Genomic DNA, 21,316 nt, shown 5'->3' on the forward strand with positions numbered 1-21,316 from the left:
GTGTACTGAGCAAGTGGAAAGTCCAACTAACCTGTTCATTTCCTGTCTGCAACCTGCAACCCAGCACTATGATACAGGATATGAAAGAGTCAGTGAAATGAGCCATACGGTCATTATTTTTTTTAGCATCAAACTTGGCTTCTCTTCCCATCGCTTTTCAGAACAGGATCTGATAGGACACAGAGACTTGCCAATGATAACAAACATAATAATGGGTAAACCTGAGGAGTCAGAAAGCTGTGATCTCCCTTTAACTAAGTTACCAAATTTTGAATCAGCACAATAATGCTGTTTAAAGGGGAGCAGATATTGGGTATGGTCCCTGGAATCTCCTAATACAGCTAGTCATCCATTTGAGTTTTGTTGGTTAAACAAAGAGCCATGACCCAGGACTGTTGATGCCTTGAGGCAAGGTGGATGCAGTCAAATGGGAAAGCTTCCCCCTTTTCTTATCCACACGTAGGGCTATTATGCACATAAAGGTTTTCACCAAAGTGAGCATGCTGACCCTTTTAAACTGTCATTTTAAAAAATGGTTGCATTTATGCATGTGGTCTGATAAAGCATTGTTTTTTTCTGCACATGATTATGCATTTGCATGACTTATGACAGCAAATCCTTAAGCTGGGGGCGGGGACAGGACTTTCTCCATTGTGCTAGATGCTCATTGGCAGGCCATGGTCAGCTGCAATGTCACCTGACTGCCACTGTGGCATATGCTGGGAATTGTCATTCATGGACAATAAATTTCCATGGGGCCACACAGCCTTTTGAAAACACTACAACCTTTTCCCCTCAGAGGCATGTTGTTCCTTGTGGAGAGTGGATTGAAATGTCTCTGAGGGACTAAATAAATTAATTTCTGCTGGTGCAATGTTGTCATAGCAGAGGTGGGAGGGTCTGCACCAGACAAGTGGCACCTCAAGCTCCAACTGGTGGATGAGGGACTAGAGGCTATCCTTCACCCACTGGTATACAGTGGCACAGGGAAGGTGGCCAAAAACACACTAATGTTTATGCATGTGAAACAGGCGTCCTCAGTACTGTCATAAAAGAAAAGTCATTACAAAGCTAGTTTTAAATACTGCACAGAAAAATAACAGTTGCCGCTAAGGGGGGGGGGGGTGCCATGCAGAATAATAAAATACTATGATGGGTTTTCCATGGTGAGAACAGTGACACATGCAGAAATTTTTTTAACGACGTCTTTGGGGGCAGACATTTTGTAAGGTTTCCTGCCATGCATAATAAATACTCCATAGTGTAAACACGTTGTTTTCAATCCAAGTATCCGTATAGCCCAATTATGGGGGGGGGGGGAGGAAATGTATGCTCTTTACTAGAGCTTTAAAAGATCCAACCTTTTTGGGGAGGAAACACACTTACCCTGCAGTTGCCCAGGGTCTCGGGTGGAAGTTTTCCATCTGTCCTACTGCCTGATTCTTTAACCAGAGAGGGATTGAACCTATGACCTTTTGCATGCCAAGCAGTTTCTTGGTCATGGAGCCAGGTATATTGTTCAGGGAAGAGACTTGTCTCTATAGCTGTGTTATGCCAATTGCCATGTAAAGGGCTGGTGTTATATCAAAGGAGAGGGGGAGAGGGAACATGATCAATTGAATTATGGCAGTGGTTTCCTATACTTGAAACAATCAAATCAAAATATATGGAAGCGAAATGACAAGATATTCATTTTAGGGAACACCTTTCCTGTTTTCTGAAAATCTAATAACTTTACAAAAGTGAAACACACAAATAACCCTTTGGAGCATCTGTATCTCAAGAAATATTTGTCAGTCTGGCCTTTGAAAAAGTGACAAATTGGCTTTATGGAATTTTGAATTAATAACTGTATTCTTAATTAATGGGAATGTGCACACAAATATAGGATCCACTTCAACCTACTTTCCAAGTGATCACAAACTCTTCTGGAAGTCAGAAATGAAAACCAAATCCAATAATCTTCTGCTTCCTTTTCTCAACCACTTAGCAGCTTGCTAAACTGGGAGGAAACCATATTATTGCAAAATGGAGTGAAATTATGAGGGGAGGAAATAAAATAAAACAAATTTAGCATTTCAAAAGGGTTTATTACTCTTGGCACTGAGCTGTAACTATACATAATACGAGTCCGTAGGGGGGGAAATGTATCTTGAAATGCATCAGAACTATGTAGCAACCTGTAATTGTAACACAATGATTTGATTACATTGTGTTTATTCAATTACTTCAGCTTACTCTTATACTCCCACTCCAGCAAACTGACAAGCAGTATATCATTACAGAAGAGTAAGCTATACCCACTGTTAGTTAATAGTTCTCTAGCATTACAATTATTATATTTTGTTGTGTTGGGGTATCTATCATGTATGCTGCTGGCAGAGATTCCCAGTCGGTAGGATGAAAAATAATATAATAGAGCTCCACCTAAAATGTGACCTTAAAAAAATAAGGACCACTAAATTATTAAAAACATTCCATATCACTCATGATGAGCAGAGACCCACTAGACATCATCATCATCATTATTATTATTATTATTATTATTATTATTATTATTATTATTATTATTATCATCATCATCATCATCACCATCATCATCATCATCATCATCGTCATCATTAGCCTGCATGGGAGAGCAGCATACAAATTAAATAATAATAATAATAATAATAATAATAATAATAATAATAATAATAATAATAATAAAAACCTTCCCTCCTCCCATGCAGGCTCAGGGTGGTTCATAATAAACATTATATGTACATCCTATATAAAACTATAGTTAAAACACTATTAAAACTTCTGATGCGCTGTCTCATCTACTTAATTTGTCAATCTGCCTCATGGATAATGGGAGAATTCAATAGTTAAATTCAAAAACCTACCACAGCATGCAGTATTTATTAGGTCATTTTGTTGTGGCAAACCATACCATGAACAGCATCCCATCTAACACCATCTAAAAAACAATTTTTGCTTCTCCAGAAATGGGAACTATTTCTCTGACCGACATGGGGGTCTGACCTATACACCTAGTCACCACTGAAAGTTGGAGTAGGCAATCTTCATCCCAATGAATCAAACACTAATGCTTATTGATTTTCTATATGCCAGCAATGCAAACACTTAGGAAGCCAGAAGTAGATGACAGATTGTACCTATCTTGCATGAATGTCCTACATCTTTCTCACTGCAGCCACCAAGGTATATTACCTTTTCTTGTATGTTTGGGGAGTTACCAAAATACAGTTCTTAATTCACTATTGTCAAAGCTGCTACCCAACGCAATCCCCCCCCCCCAAGTCTTCAAAATACTCTAACATTCACACACTTTAAAAAGTTTTTGGATGGTAGCTTTATTCCTCTTCAGTAGAAGAACTATATTAAAACTCAGTAGCACCTTATAGACCAAGAAGATTTTATGGTATAAGCTTTCAAAGTTCCCAGATGAAAGTGCTACTGATATTGAAGTCAACTCTCCCTTGGAAAACAAAGGGCTTTTCTCCCTTTGTCAAAATAGCGGCACGTATCCTGCATGCAAATAGTAGCGGTTAGAAAAGGGAGATGAGGGAGAAATCTGCCATAGACATGGCTTGCAGCATCCTGTCACTCATTGTAGGCAACCAATCCCCTCCCGGCATATCTGGTTGGTGTTTAAAGGTTCCGCAATGGCTCAAGGTTAGATTCTAATCTAAAAAGGTGTCATCAGCCTAACCAACACAGTGCTGATGGAAGGATAAAATGGAGTACAAGAAAATGATGTAAAATGCTTTGGGTCCCATTGGAGAGAAAGGAGGAGCATAAACAAAGCAAAGTAATAAATGCATGAGAATTTTGGATTAAGAATCCCCATGAGAATGGCAAATCAAATGTGAACCTTGTGTGTGTGTTGCTGTACATCAATATCTATCAGAGATATTTCTCCCCCTCTTCTGCAGGCCAAGAATAAATAGAGCATCATATATTAGTCTTCAGGGAAGTTGCACTTTAGCCATATCCTATTTATTTAATTAACTAGTAAATAAGCCCGCTGCAGGCTTAATGCAGCGGGCGCTAGCGAGGCTGGGGAGTCTGGCAGGGCGCGGCCAGGCAGGGCCGGCTCGGGCTGGGCCCGCGAGTCTGGCGGCGTGGCCTACCTTTCCATTGGCGACGCCCGAACTGGCTGTGGGCGTTGGCAGCGAGGCAATCAGCAGCGGGGCCGGACGGGTCAGGGCACTGGGCAGGGAGGCCGCAGCAGTCTCGAGACGTCCCATCCGCCCCGGAGGGAAGGAGGCGAGCTCCCACAAAAGTCCCGGAGGCTTGCAGAAGCACTTTGCTTTTTTGGGGACCGGCAGGGCATCGAGCCGCGCCCGGCCGCGCCCGCGGGCCGCGCCCGCGAGCCGCGCCCGCGGATCAGGCCGCGCCCGGAAGCCACGCCCGCGGGTCGGGCCGCGCCTGGAAGCCACGCCCGCGGGTCGGGCCGCGCCCGCGAACCACGCCCGCGGATCGGGCCGCGCCTGCGGATCGGGCCGCGCGGGCGTGGCCTGCACGGGCGCAGCCCGGCCCCGATTCCTTCTCCCCGCCCTCCCGCAGTAAGTAGCTTCCCGGGCCGCAAGCTTGCGGCCTGGGAAGTTTTTTACTGCGGGGGGGGGGGGCGGGGAGAGGGAGCTGCGGCCCGGCGCCATGGCCTTCGCGGCCTGGCACCGGGCCGCGGGCTGCAGGTTGGGGACCACTGCTCTAAGGGGCCGCCTCCAGCCTTCAGGTGAGACTCGCCATGCCTCCTTCCCTGCTTCCCTCCGGTGCGGCTTCCCTCCGGCGGCAAAGGGAGCAACTGCGAGCCGCGCTGCGCGCGGCTCGCAGTTGCTGGGGCTGGGAATCGGAGGCACCAATCGGCAGGTGCTGTGCGCCTGCCAATTGGTCCCTCCGATTGTCTGTCCGGAGGATGGGTCCAATCCGGACCCTTCCTCATCACGGACACATCCCGCCCCAGAACCCCTTACCCTTTTATTTAGTCCGTGGCGCCCGCGGCGCCATGGGCGGTGTTAAGATTATCTAATATGGTTCATATACAGCCATGGATTCTCCCAGTAATCTCTACTAGGATTAGTGTTCTATGATATGTTCATCAGTGATTGAGAGTTGGCTGTATTGTTAGTTGCGAAGTCATGTCCGACCCATCACGACCCCATGGACAATGATCCTCCAGGCCTTCCTGTCCTCTACCATTCCCCAGAGTCCATTTAAGCTTGGCTGTATTAGTGCTGTATTAATGTTGGCTGTTAGAATGCTGCTTGTTCCCCATCCTCCCATGCAGGTCAAGGATCCTTGATGGTCTCTGAAGGATTTTGAAGAAGTAAGACAATACATAAGATGTGCACAGGGGGCATGGATCCACTTTTGAAAACAGAGCAGTTCCGAATGCCGTATGGCCACTGCATTCTCTTGCCCTCAAATGGCAGTGTAATTGCTAGACGACTGGTCTGCATGTCAGCAGTAATGAAAACAGGTTATTCTGAACTCTAAAGTCAGGAACAGCATAGACCTTCGCAGATGTTGAAATTGCAAGATGCGTTCAGTAAAGACAGACTTAAAATTGTAGATGATAGCTTCAAATATTTGGCAATCTGTCAGTCCTGCAAATGTGAGAACAATTCTCAAAGGATGCTATTTCTATCAGGTGTAGCTAGGTCATATAGAACAATGGATTGCATCCAGCAGCCTTTTTGAACAAATTCGCCAGGTGCTTGTGTAGAGTTGATGGCTCAGAGCATGGTGTTCTTTTTCTACAGTGTCTACCAAAAAAAAAAGGAAATAATTAAACAAGGTAGATATATTAATGTTAAAAATATGAGGAAAGGAATACTAGGGATAAACTAAATATTCTCTAATGAGGAAGGTGCCTATTAAAGGCAGGTGGGGAACATGTCTTGGTATAATGGTTAAGAGCAGCAGCTTCTAATCTGGGGAGCCAGGTTTGATGTCCTACTCCTCCACATGCAGCCTGCTGGGTTACCTTGGGCTAGTCCTAGTCCTGTTGTTCTCACAGAGCAGTTAGGTCAGAGCATCCTCAGCCCCACCTTCCTCACAGGGTGTCTGTTGTGGGAGAAAGGAAGGGAAGAGGATAGTAAGATGCTTTGAGATTCCTTTGGGTAGTGAAAAGCAGGGTATAAAAACCAGCCTTCTTTATTTCTAAAAATAACCAATGTGAAAATTGGCTCTTTTACAACCAGTGCTGTTTCCAGGTAATCCAGGCTTGACTGGATTACTATAAATTTACATGGAGTCATGCTCTTCTAAGGTCTACAATGCACTACTGGTATCCATTCCTACACACAAGAAAGAGATATACAAGATGAGCATCCTCCAATCACCTTTGAATTTCAGTCCATGGAACAGGACTGATAGCAACTGTTAAGGTCCAACATGCTGTAATGACACCATACTGACTCTATTGCTCATATGAAATTTCCATTTTGTTTGGTCTCATGCTGAAATTTTGTAGATAATTGGAACCAATTCAGCTAGGGCATCTGTTTGGGAGATCTGAACTTTTGTGAAATTCAGATACTTCCAACAGTATTCTAATCGAAAAAAAAAAAATATTATGGATATTTAATCAGGAAGGTGAAGTAGCCACAATAGATTCAGAGTTAGTTATGGTTCTGTTGGGGGTTTATGTATGCTAGTGTTAGGGGGTGCGATTTCCAGATAATTAAAAAAAATAGACTACTTGCTGTAAAACATCTGATAACTATAAGGTATGGATTCTGGAATATATTGACCATTTCTGAAGTTTAAAATACGGGTGGCTTCCTGCTTGCGAATGCAGGATGGTAAACCTTATGTTTGCAGCCCTCCGTACAGGAGACCCCTTCCGCATTTTCCCTCTGTCCCGTTGCTGCTTTTTCTCTCCCGATGAGGCTGAAAGGGAAAATAAGCCAAATTTATCTCCCACACAACCAGCTCCTTAGCTTGTCAACCACAGCAAGCCACCAGCAGCTGAGTGGTTCTCTCATATACTGAAACATTCTCTACCCCCCACAAACCCCAAAATTAACTTTTAAAAAAAGGCACTTCCATGTTGCTATGCGGTAATGGCACAACACAGAAGCATTTTAAATAAAGAATTAACACTTGTGGAGAAATGCCAGAATGATATAGCATTCCCTCCTTTTGGGGATTTGTGGTGTTTCATACTCTATGTGTGAGAGGCTGGAAATGGTAACTGGACAATGATGAGTGATTGTGTGTGAACAGTGGGCTTAAAAACAAAGCGCACACATGCCTGGATGATTGAGAAGAAGGCTGCTTCATTATGCACCCCCATCCCATGCACCCCTCTTTCCCCGTTCATTCCCTACCTCCAGAACCTGTTTTGACTTGATTTCTTTTGATGGTGTTTTATTTACTTACTGCTATTGCCTTCTTGTTTTAGTTTTGAGTTGCCTCAAAAAGGTTCTATTTATTTAGTAATTATATATTCAGTTACTTATTTACTTTTGCCTTTTGAACTTGTCCATTGGGTTTTCTAGCAAAATAATGCTAGCAAAGTTATGCTCAAAATTTTACAAGCTAGGCTCCAGCAATATGTGGACCGAGAACTTCCAGAAGTACAGGCAGGATTTCGAACAGGCAGAGGAACTAGAGATCAAATTGCCAACATACGCTGGATCATGGAGAAAGCTAGGGAGTTCCAGAAGAACATCTACTTCTGCTTCAATGACTATGCTAAAGCCTTTGATTGTGTGGAGCACAACAAATTGTGGCAAGTTCTTAAAGAGATGGGAATACCAGAGCATCTTATTTGTCTCTTGAGAAACTTATATGCAGGTCAAGAAGCAACAGTGAGAACTGAACATGGAATCACTGATTGGTTCAAAATTGAGAAAGGAGTTCGGCAAGGCTGTATAGTGTTGCCTTGCCTATTTAACTTGTATGAGGAGCATATCATAAGAAAGGCGGGATTGGAGTCACAAATTGGGATCAAGATTGCAGGGAGAAATATCAACAACCTCAGATATGCAGATGATACCATTCTAATGGCAGAAAGTGAAGAGGAACTAAAGAGCCTGTTGATGCGGGTGAAGGAGGAGAGTGCAAAAGTTGGCTTGAAACTCAACATCAAGAAAATAAAGATCATGGCATCCGGCCCTCTCAATTCCTGGCAAATAGATGGGGAAGAAATGGAAATAGTGACAGATTTTATTTTCCTGGGCTCCAAGATCACTGCAGATGGGGACTGCAGCAAAGAAATTAAAAGACGCTTGCTCCTGGGGAGGAAAGCTATGGCAAATCTGGACAGCATCCTAAAAAGCAGAGACATCACCCTGCCAACAAAAGTGCGTTTAGTCAAGGCTATGACATTCCCAGTTGCAATGTATGGCTGTGAAAGTTGGACCATAACGAAGGCTGAGCGTCAAAGAACTGAGGCTTTTGAACTCTGGTGCTGGAGAAGACTCCTGCAAGTCCCTTGGACTGCAAGGCAAATAAACCGGTCTGTCCTAGAGGAGATCAGCCCTGACTGCTCCTTAGGAGGCAGGATCCTGAAACTTAAATACTTTGGCCACCTCAGGAGAAGGAAGGACTCCCTGGAGAAGAGCCTAATGCTGGGAGCGATCGAGGGCAAAAGAAGAAGGGGACGACAAAGAATGAGGTGGCTGGATGGAGTCACTGAAGCAGTAGGTGCAAACTTAAAGGGACTCCAAGGAATGGTAGAGGACAGGAAGGCCTGGAGGATCATTGTCCATGGGGTCACAATGGGTCAGACACGACTTCACACCTAACAACAACAACAGCACTTGTTTACTTCATATATTATGTTTACTTCATATATTATGCCTTTCACTTCAATGGGGTCCTGAATCTTCTTAAAATATTCTCCCCTTCTCTATTTTATCCTCAAACCAGCCCTTCATAGAAGGTTAGGATAAGAATGCATGACTGGCCAAAGATCATCTAGTAAGTTTCATGACAGAGAGGGGATTTGTTTCTGGGTCTCTCTGACACTCTCACCCAGGCTTTCTCAACTTTTTTACCATTGAGAACCCCCTGAAACATTCTTCAGGCTTTGAGAAACCTCAGAAGTGGCCTAATCAAGCAGAATACAGTTGGGAAGCGTAGCTGTGTACGTGCCCCTGACCTTGGGCTCCTCCCTTTCCCACTCTCTGCAGGCCCATCATCAGCCATTTTGGGAGGGGGGCAGGATGACATGACCATATCTGACCATATCACCTGATAAATGTTTAACAGGTCTTACAAAATTATAAAACATGAATTAACTCCTACCCATCCAGGAAACTCTTCCAGGGCCATCAAGAAACCTTTCATGAAACTCCGCCTGCTCTAACCAGACTACCACACTGGCTCTAAGATGTTCTCTAAAGGTAGCATACAAATTTTAAAAATAATGTCACTTGGGGAAGAGGAGTCAATTCAAGAAACAGTTATTCAGGGACTAACATGGGGGAAGAGCTAAGCCTCTGATATTTATCAGAAGGAAGAAGGTAGTACTACATCCTAGTCTGTCTGGCTTTTCCTAAGTGCTGCTTACACCCACATGTAGGAGCTTCTAGAGACTGCAAATTCCAGCAGTTTGGAAAGGTGAATCTGTGTGGGCCTGGAAGGAGTAAAGACATCTCCCCCTTCTTATGTGGAATGGATTTGAATCAACACAATTTAACCCAGTGTGTCTGTATGGAGAGGATGACACTCTGAATAATATGTAGGTTTCAACGAATAGATTAAATATTTATGACAGAATCAGCGCACTCCAAAAAAAATGTAATGATTACCTTAGTAAGATGGCGTAGCTTTTCTGGCACCAAACATGTTTGATCTGCCTTCAGGCAATTTTAATAGTAATTTAAAAGTGCTCAGTGCTCATCACTTTATGGCAGGCACTCATTTCGAGACATTACATAAAATGATACGAAGCTCTTAAATCCTCATCTCAAAATACATTAGGGTTTCCTGCTTAAGCGTACACAGTGGCAGACCTTTCCTGTTTGTAAAATGTGGGCCTGCTGAAGAAAACAGCCTAGACATGGAACTTCTCTGGGGGTGGGCGAGTCTCCCCTTCACCCCCCAGACATATGTCTCCATTTAATAAAGGGTTGAATTGAATCATCGTCACTTTAACTTTACTCAGCTACTAAATTGCAATAGGCTGATTTATGGAAGTTATATTTGTCCGTTTGGAGATGTATTATGGTAACCTTAATGAAAACAAGAACAGGTCATACTTGTTCTCTGCTTTGCGGGAGAGAAGAAGAAGGCAGCCAATCCGATGGAGCTCTGGTCTTGAAAGCAGATCTTTGAAATACAAATATATTGATAAAATGAAGCACAGAATATTAGCTTTGAAATTAGTATATTTCCCAGATGTGTGCTGGGAAACAAACTCTGCGAAGCGTCCTCAGTCATGCAAGTTTCTGACCTGCCTGGCTGACAATTTCATTTATCAAATGGTAGATGAACCCACAAGAGGTTCAGCCATACTGGACTTAATACTGACCAACAGGCAAGAGTTGGTGGATGAGGTGAAGGAGGTGGGGACCCTAGGGGGAAGTGACCATGTCCTCATAGAATTCCTTTTGAGTTTGGGAGCCAAGGAAGCTTGTAGCCAGACGCGGATGTTGGATTTTCGTAGGGCAAACTTTAATAAACTCAGAGACATGATGAGTGTCATACCATGGACGAGAATGCTGGAAGGGAAGGGAGCATGTGAAGGGTGGGCGCTACTCAAACAAGAGCTATTGCATGCTCAATCAATGACTATTCCAGAAATACGAAAACACTGCAGGAGCTCTAAGAAGCCTATTTGGATGAACAGAGAACTTCAAGAGGAACTAAGAAAGAAAAGGAAAATGTTCAGGAAATGGAGGGAAGGACAGAGCTCTAAAGAAGAGTACCTACAGGTTACTAGGCACTGTAGATCAATCATCAGAAAGGCCAAAGCTGAGAGTGAGCTAAGATTGGCCAGGGAAACCCATTGTAACAAGAAAAGATTTTTCAGTTACGTGAGGAGCAAACGTAAAGTAAAGGAGGCAATAGGCCCGCTGTTGGGTGCGGATGGACAAACTCTAACGAAAGATGCAGAGAAAGCAGAAAGGCTTAGTGCCTATTTTACATCTGTTTTTTCCCACAGGTCAAAGTGTTTAGGCACATCTAGAGATGGCTGTAGCCAAAGGATAGTGTCTGGGTGGCAGGTTAACATGGATAGAGAGGTGGTCGAGAGGCATTTAGCTGCACTGGATGAGTTCAAATCCCCTGGTCCAGATGAAATGCACCCGAGAGTACTCAAAGAACTTTCCAGAGAACTTGCACAGCCCTTGTCCATCATCTTCGGAACCTCTTTAAGGACTGGAGATGTCCCGGAGGACTGGAAAAGAGCAAACGTTATTCCGATCTTCAAAAAAGGGAGGAAGGATGACCCGGGAAACTACAGACCAGTGAGTCTGACCTCTGTTGTGGGGAAGATAATGGAGCAGATATTAAAGGGAGCGATCTGCAAACATCTGGAGGACAATTTGGTGATCCAAGGAAGTCAGCATGGATTTGTCTCCAACAGGTCCTGCCAGACCAACCTAGTTTCCTTTTTTGACCAAGTAACAGGTTTGCTGGATCAGGGAAATTTGGTTGATGTCATTTACTTGGATTTTAGTAAAGCTTTTGACAAGGTTCCCCATGATGTTCTGATGGATAAGTTGAAGGACTGCAATCTGGATTTTCAGATCGTTAGGTGGATAGGGAATTGGTTAGAGAACCGCACTCAAAGAGTTGTTGTCAATGGTGTTTCATCAGACTGGAGAGAGGTGAGTAGCGGGGTACCTCAGGGTTCGGTGCTCGGCCCGGTACTTTTTAATATATTTATTAATGATCTAGATGAGGGGGTGGAGGGACTACTCATCAAGTTTGCAGATGACACCAAATTGGGAGGACTGGCAAATACTCCGGAAGATAGAGACAGAGTTCAACGAGATCTGAACACAATGGAAAAATGGGCAAATGAGAACAAGATGCAATTTAATAAAGATAAGTGTAAAGTTCTGCATCTGGGTCAGAAAAATGAAAAGCATGCCTACTGGATGGGGGATACGCTTCTAGGTAGCACTGTGTGTGAACGAGACCTTGGGGTACTTGTGGATTGTAAACTAAACATGAGCAGGCAGTGTGATGCAGCGGTAAAAAAGGCAAATGCCATTTTGGGCTGTATCAACAGAGCCATCACATCAAAATCACAAGATGTCATAGTCCCATTGTATACGGCACTGGTCAGACCACACCTGGAGTACTGTGTGCAGTTCTGGAGGCCTCACTTCAAGAAGGACATCGATAAAATTGAAAGGGTACAGAGGAGAGCGACGAAGATGATCTGGGGCCAAGGGACCAAGCCCTATGAAGATAGGTTGAGGGACTTGGGAATGTTCAGCCTGGAGAAAAGGAGGTTGAGAGGGGACATGATAGCCCTCTTTAAGTATTTGAAAGGTTGTCACTTGGAGGAGGGCAGGATGCTGTTTCTGCTGGCTGCAGAGGAAAGGACACGCAGTAATGGGTTTAAACTTCAAGTACAACGATATAGGCTAGATATAAGGAAAAAGTTTTTCTCAGTCAGAGTCGTTCAGCAGTGGAATAGGCTGCCTAAGGAGGTGGTGAGCGCCCCCTCACTGGAAGTCTTCAAGCAAAGGTTGGATACACACTTTTCTTGGATGCTTTAGGATGCTTAGGGCTAATCCTGCGTTGAGCAGGGGGTTGGACTAGATGGCCTGTATGGCCCCTTCCAACTCTATGATTCTATGATTCTATGATTCTACGATTCTATGATTCTATGATTCTATATGATCTAATAACAAAAAAAAATCTGTATCTCACCAAACTTTCTTAATGTTGGGAGTCCTTCTGATCCTTTAGCTGCTACTTCGTAAAGCCATTATTTTCCTCTCTATTATTTGTCTTCCACCTCATTTATCCTGAGTACTTTTTAATCTGCTTTGTTGATGCAACCAGCTTGATTAAATGTATGGCATTCCATAATGTCATCACAGAACTATAGTGCAACTACCAAAAAAGGCACTCAGATAGGATTGCCAGGAAACCCACCAGTGCCTGACAACTGATGTGATGGCAGTGGGCAAGAATATTAGGGCCTCACAATGCCAGCTGCAGTGTCACTTCATTTTCAGTAAAAAACAAACAAACCAGGAAGTAACATGGGTACTTCTAGGAACTTCTGAAAACTCTATGGTTTTACCATATGGCATAGAGTTTCTGATGATTCAACATTATATCACTTCCAGTTTGGTTACAGGAAGTGCTAAGACAGTGTAACTAGTGATGGGTGGTATTTCTCTCCTGCTGCTGCTCACAGCATTGGCAGGCAACTAGGGTGAGAACTGAGGGTTCTCCTCTCCTGCCTGAGGGCTTGGCAGCCCTACTCTCAGAAAAAAAAAATCACAATGAAGACTGTGGGCAGTGAGAACAAAGCAGAAAATCGACTAGAGAACTAGTAGTGTTGGTTTGAGCTACAAAAAGAAAACTAAACAAATGTGAAAAACATGAATATGGAATAAATCCTAAGCATGTCAACTGAGAATGAAGTCCTTTAGTAAATAAGGCTTAGTCTCAGGGAGTTGTCCTTAGGATTGTAGTCTATTTTTATAAATGTCAAAAATGTTCAAAAATGGAAGTTACCATTACACAAAATGGAGGACCATACTGCATGATACATTTTTCATGAGCTGGATCTGGGAGTATTTCGAGCACATACAGCTGCAACGTTATGCAAATGTCTTCTCATGGGGCCTATCTGGTGGCAAAGCCTCCTCTTCCTCATACACCATGGTCATGAGTCAAATAGCTGCCGTGGGCTTTGTAAGTGGCGTTCCCTACAGCTGCTGTGTAACAGAGGTGAACATCAGTTGGATTTGGGGAACCCAGAACCAATTCATTAAAACACATTGTGTAGTTTGGCCCTAGGTATGTACTTTAAGAAAGAACTAAATGTTCCTTAACTACTATTTTACTTGATTCAGATGTCTAGCAATGCATAGACAATCAAGAAAAAAGGAATTGAGAAAATATTGCTCAAGCCAAGATTCTATATTCTCCTATTATATTCATTTATTTATTTTGGGATATCTAAACTGCCCCTCTGAACTGATAATTAAACATTGAAACAGTCACACATCTTTAAACCGCCCGTGGCGCCATGGGCGCCAAGGACTATATAATTCGGTAAGGGGGGTAGAGGTGGGATTAGTCCGTGATGAGGAAGGGTCTGGATTGGACCCTTCCTCACGACAGACAATCGGAGGGACCAATCAGCAGGCGCGAAGCGCCTGCCAATTGGTCCCTCCGATTCCCAGCTCCAGGAACTGCGAGCTGCACGCAGCGCGGCTCGCAGTTCCTCCCGGCCTGACGCGGAGAGAGGCGCGAAGCGCCTCTCGCCGCGTCAGCCCGCTGCCAACAAAACAAGCTTGCCGCCGCCGACCAGCCCACTGCCGACCAGCCCGCCGCCGACTGAGGTCAGGACCTAGCGCCCGCTGCATTCCCCTGCAGCGGGCTTGATTACTAGTTTTAAATATATTTGGGCTGGGATTTCTCATGATTGTAACCCATGATTAAAAAAAATAAATTAACCAAGTCATATTTTTGAATTTATCTGTTATGTTGCCCAGTTATATAGAGAAATTGACTTTGTTTCGGAAAGCCCATTTTTTTCTACTTTCAGCACCCATAAAGGGGCAAACCACTTCACCTGCAACAAGCTGAAGAACCCCAGAGCAGGGGTAGTCAACCTGTGGTCCTCCAGATGTCCATGGACTACAATTCCCATGAGCCCCTGCCAGTGTTTGCTGGCAGGGGCTCATGGGAATTGTAGTTCATGGACATCTGGAGGACCACAGGTTGACTACCCCTGCCCCAGTGAATCACAGGCGGGACATGATTGAATATTTCACGTCATCTCTCAAAATCTTTGCTTTAACATCATCTTAGCTGTTGGGCATAAATATGTATAAGCCCAGTAATATTGTCAGTCAAATTAAAAATAAACATTGACAAACATACACAAATATATGTATTTGACATTGGTTGTGATAGACGTGCCCCTGTGTCCACTGGTTCTGCTTTGGTTCTGTTGGGTTTCTTAGTTCCTTTTTGGAGGCTTTTGTGCAGTGACTGTTTTCCTGACTCTTATATCATTGATTATTCTTTGCCTGGAGAAAGCATGGACTCCTTGCCCTCACAAAACAATGTTTTCTGGCTGGGAGATCTTGTTCATAGGACCATAGAGGGCTTGTCCTCAGCAACTGTTGTGCCATTTTCTCAAAAGATAGCTTCTCCTGCCATCTGGAAAGATTTCCCATCAAGAATAATGGAGCCAAATAAGATCAGAATTTAAAATAAAATAAATATATTCCAATACCAAACAGGTATTTGGAACCCAATTAAGCAGGAATACCCATAGTTTGAGCTCCCTGATAGGCAGATTTCAATAAAATATATTTTCCTCCAAGGCGCACATTCCTTATGTTGCTACTATGGAGTTTACAGGTCACTTCACACCTTTAAAGTAACAACCCTCAAGTGTAAGACGCATAATGCACGGTTGCATTATTGTCTGATGTGACAAAGTAATAATGTTTTATGACAGATTATAACAGCTCCACACTACATGCAAGAAAGTAAATTTGTTACACATAAATAATATCACATCTACAAGACAGTGTGTGAATTCGTTGGGTGAATGGTTTGATTTTAATGGCTGCAGTGACTTCTGGAGCAGATGTGTCCTGATGAGCTTTTTTTTTTTTTTACCCAGACAAGCAATTCATAGAGGGCGGGGAGAGGGAATCAGGGCCACGCCGCACACTGTGCATGCGCGGCCGAAATCGCGCATTCGCTGCACTTTTGTACTGCGGGGGGGGGGGGGGCAGGGAGGGAGCTGCGGCCCGGTGGTTGGGGACCACTATTCTACGGGACATTCAGGAGTGGTGAACTGTGTCCTGTGCAAAGTTTACAAATGTACTTGGCCATCCAGCCCAGGCGGGGCAGGGAGAGGGGGCTCTGTTTATACATCAAGATGGCACGTACCTCTCCAGGTAACAGTTTGCAGCCATACTCAGAATAGTCATCAAGCATTTGGGCCTGAAGCCTGACAGTTACGAGGTGCACTCATTCCGTATTGGTGCCACAACACAAGCCTTTCAGGACGGAACATCTCCACAGGAGATTATGGGCTTGGAGTGCTGGAGATCAGGGGCTTATAAACTGTAAGTGCATCTGCTTACTCGCAGGTATCTACTACCTCGGAAGTCCTCTTCATGAGCCATAGTTAGATGAACCATGCTGGTCTGTATGCAGCATGCTCTGGCTTGGGACCCCACTGAGGCCTGGAAATAACATCAAGAACATGCTGGCCTCCCTGCATATAATCCATTAAGGATTTACTATATACCTCCCCCCCCCAAGTTCTTTAGATACAACTTTTATGGATTTTAAATCTTATATTTTAAATGTTATTGCCAGAAATTATTTATTTATTTATTTATTTATTTATTTATTTATTTATTTATTTATTTATTTGGATTTTTATACCACCCATTCTTTACAGCTCTGGGCGGTATGAAATGCTTAATTTAGTGTATGCCTAATTTAGCGTCTCTTTAACGTATACTTGAAACTGATGTGATCTATCCTGAGCTGCCAGAGAAGGGTAGAATACAAATCTATAAACTGTGTTCCGCAGTATAAATAAAAGGCTAAGGGGTGTGGGGGTGGGCTCACTCCGTGATGGGGGCGTCCAACAATTGGCTCCTTGGCCCCAGACTGACAAGTGGAGGGGCCAATCAGGAGGTGCAAAGCGACAACCGATTGACCCCTCCGCATGTCAGCCTGGGGCCAAGGGGCCAATCCGGAGGTGCACGCAGCCAGGGGCCAAGGGGCCAATTCGATTGGGCCCTCACCAGGACAGACCAGAGTTCCATCCAGTCAGGAGGCACAAAGCACCTCCCAACCCACCCACCCAGCCCTGCCAGGGGCAATCTGGAGACATTGCTGCCAGTCTGCTCCTGACCACCGCAGGAAGAGGAGATCAGTAGGGCTTCCAAGGGGGATGAGAACAGAGGCTTGGACAGGATGCGCCAGCCCTTTTCACCCCAAGGCTGCCCTAACTTTCAAGTCCAACTCCAAATTGCCTCAGAACACTGACAGAGCTGGCAGGAGGCTGGTGAGTGTGCTCCCTCTCCCCCTTCTCCCTTCAAGCCTGCTGTGAAGGAGCCTCTGACAGGCCCTGACTGAGGGGAGGGAGGTGTTTCCAAGAGCAATGCAGGGGAGCCTCAGGGCATGGGGGTGGGCATTTCTTTGGAGGGGGGGAACTTTCCTCTTCTGCCAAACAGTTGGCTGACAGGGAGGCCACAGAAAAGCCCCTTCTCACTTAAAATACTGCTGTGGCCGGACATGCTGCTGGAGGGAAGAAACAGCCAAGCAACTCACAGCAGATTTGAGACCTACCACACAGGGTTGTTGTGCAGGTGAAACTGGAAGCTGTTGCAGAGGTTCTTTTGCCTCCTGCTTCATCTGCACAATAACCCTGTAGGCCTCAAGTGATTCAATTCCACAACTATCTATGTGGGAGACCTTAAATGTTTCTTCTCCTCAACCGTGTTCAAACTCCATAGGAGCATTTTCTGCACATGAGCTGTAATTCCAGGAGCTCTCCAGGCCCCACCGGGAGATTGGCTACCCCTGGGTTGGAGATATTCCTGGAGGTTTGGAGGAGGGCCTTAAAATCGTAAAATGCCTCAGAGTCCAGCTTCCAAAGTAGCCTTTTTTGCCTGAATAGCTGATCATTATAATCTAGAGATGAGCAGCGATCTAGAGAAGATGGCAGAGGCTCACAGACTGTGGTTGGGGTGGAGTGGGTGTGGGTGTGTCCCTCCTGGGCTATGGGCTTTGGCCAGCCCTTACCAGCAACTGTTTGTATTTTGGGGTGCAGAGAGACAGACAGACAGACCAATATCAGTCTTGTGAGTCTGGAAAGTTCAGGAAGATCTAAATAAAGAATATTTACAGCCTGAAAATATAAATTAAAAAAGTAAATGGCTGGAGAGACATGGGAACTAAAGTAAGGTGACCAGATTTTAACAAGTGTATTTAGCTCTACAGGAAAGTAGACACTGAGACCTTGGGAAAAACTAGGTGATCCACCTTTATTAGGCAACGACTTCACCCTGCAGGCAACAACAGGGCCTGCAGTTGCCAGCAATAGGTCTCAGGCTTCAGAAGGGCAGACATCACCAGCCAAGCAACCAAGTGGATTCTGAGGCCACATGCATTCCTTTTGAAGGGGGGCATGAGAGGGGGGAGAGCTTTCCCTTCAGCCTAACTGTCCAGAGATGAGATGAACTGTACTTCCAGGGGATTCTCGGACCCCACCTGGAGGCTGGCTTCCCTAAACCTCAGGGGGATACGCCTTCTTGTTTAATTGATTTTGGAGCATGTTGCTATCATCACTAGATTGCATCCTGATTTCTCAAGAAGATACTGAAGAAGGAACTGTGGTACTAGAACCGTTCAATAGTAGATGTGGATTCAAAAACCCAAGCACATCTGCCTACTTAATGAGTTTAATTTCATTTCTCTCTGCATTCCTGTTCCTTTTTTCTTCTGTTCCTTTCTTCTTCTGTTTTTGCCTGTTCTCATAAACTATTCCATTAATGCAATCAGAATTACATTATAGGTAATAATCTTGGGAGGGACAATTATAGCAATGGAAATGAAAAGGCACCAGAAAGGCTGTGGATTACCAAAGAGAAGCTGCAAGAGAGAGCAATTTTGGTGATCTATTTAACAGTATCAAAGTGTTTTTTCTCCCTCTTCTGAAAGCATTTTTTTAAACTTTCCCATAAATGCTTTTAAGACTTACTTTGGAAAAACCCGTCATTTTCAAAGTACCCTTAAGAGCATGTAATCCCTACATAGCTTGGGAGGGGGAAAAATTGCACTTCTCTGAAGTAATGACAAATTTCTGGATAACTAGTTTATACAATAAGGAAATGCCAGAGATGTTCTACTAAAAAGGTAATGCACCAGAGATGGACCTGTTATGCCATACTTTGGAGGTAGTGTATTGCCTGAAAAACTAGAAATGTACAAATGAAGATGTATATTAAATAATAAACCATCCTCTAATTTGGGCGAGTGTGAAAAGGATTTATTTATGCCTTTAAATCATGAGCAAGAATATATATATATTTTCACAACCATCTTTCCTATAGCATTCAACTGTGGAGTCTTCCTGTTGAATGACACCAATCACCTGGATGAATTCAGTAGCCAATGATGTATCCTGTTCTTATCATGAATGTGAGACTACAAAAGTTGGTACAAATTTAACCTCCAGTTTCCTACAATGCTAGCTGTACACCAGTTTTAAATGGTTAACATCCACTTCAGGCATAACAATATACCAAGATCATATGTAAATAATCTGTTTTCCCTCATCATATGCAATCATATGCTCCCTCCTTCCTTTCTTTGTGTGTTTACTTCTAATGTAATACTTTGCCATTACATTAGAATGAGCCAGCTAGTTCTAGTGCTTCCCATCAAAACTAGGATTGCAAGCCTGCTTCAACCTATGGGGCTGGATGGAGATTAAACAGCAATTTCTACTCTTTGTTCCTACTGCAAATCCCTCCCCACTCATATGGTTCCTCAGAATCCCATTTTCCCAGGAGTACCATTTTGTGGAGATCAGTGGCCTGTAGTGGGGAGACAGGAATACTATATTATGTTGATGGATAATGTATTCTGGAACCAACCCAGGGTATGGAATCCTGGTTTGGAGAGAGACTATAAACCAGGGGTTCCCAAACTTGGCGCCCAGGCCACATCCTCAGTGATTTCCCCATAGATATATGAACACACACCTCTTTCCTGGTATTAGATCTACTACAAATTCAAAACACACTATATTGCCTAAAGAGCTTTTTTGGTTGTTGTGTGGCAGCCATATTTTAGTCTGGAAAAATATATAAATTCTCTGTTTGTAAACATTACTTTGGGTCCTCATTGGGGAAAAAGACAGACAGGAAGAAGAGAGGGGGGGAAGGAGGGAGGGAAGGAGGAACTGATTATACACGGCAGTGGTCGCACCATGCCATGGTTGGTTTCTTGTGGCAAGGCAGCATGCACTGACACTTCCCTTGTACTAATGGGGAAAGAAGTCCCCCAGCACACACAGTCCACTCTGGAGTTGTCCGTGTGCATAGACAATTCAGGGGCACAAAGGGTTCACTGTGCCTCTCCTCAATGGCAGTGGATGGGGGTGGGGCACAGACGGCTTTCACTGCACAAAAGTGAGATAGTGGCACAATGCTATCTCATCATTGTTAGGATGAAAAAATGCCCCATTCAGCTCCGCAGCAATGTGAAGGGCCATGGAGCCAAACAGGGCATTTTGTGTTCTTGCTGGGATACTGTAGGTGGGGGGAGGAGCCAGGACTTCCAAGTTCAGCTCTTCCCTATATGCATGAGCCCAACCTGGCATAGCCACCGATGGCACCCACATTACATAATACTGAAAAATCAGCATTTCCCAAACATGGGACATCAGAGGCTGTAAATTGGGTGTGGGCCAAGAGGGGGCTGGGCCAGAGGTAACAGCATGCATAAGCGGGGATTTGCCCCACTGTCATACAGGCACTGGCCGGGCCTCCCCCCCCCACATAATTGGTCAGAGAGAAGCAAACAATGTAAAATCCTATGGCCAGGAGAAACCAGACGAAAGCTTTTCCAGCCCCCCAAAGATTTGGGGAGACTTTTGGGGAAGGGATGCCAATCCTGGGTTAGGAAATTCTGGGAGATCTGGGTGGAACCTCGAATGGACAGAGTCTAAGGAATGGAAGAAGCTCAGTAGGAATATGATCCTGTCTAGTCCACCTACTGAAGCTGTTTTTTTTTTTTTTTAGGAAGCTAAGCAGGGTTGGTCTTGGTCAGCACTGGGATGATAGACCACCAAAGAAGTCCAGGGTTGCTACTATCTAGGATAGGCAGTGGCAAACCACCTTGGAATGTCTCTCACTAGGCAGCGCTAGAACATCATCAAACCCTATGCCCTGAAGTGGATGGTTACCTGGACAGATTGCTGAGGGTGTGGATTTCACCACTCACCTTTTGTTGGTTTTGTGGTTTTAATGGAAGTTTTATGTACACTGTTGTAACCTGCCATGAGTCATTGCTGAGAGTGGCAGGGTAAAAACCAGATAGATAGATAGATAGATAGATAGATAGATAGATAGATAGATAGATAGATAGATAGATAGATAGATAG

The sequence above is a fragment of the Paroedura picta genome, chromosome 7, assembly GCF_049243985.1.
Source record: "Paroedura picta isolate Pp20150507F chromosome 7, Ppicta_v3.0, whole genome shotgun sequence".
Classification (NCBI taxonomy): domain Eukaryota; kingdom Metazoa; phylum Chordata; class Lepidosauria; order Squamata; family Gekkonidae; genus Paroedura; species Paroedura picta.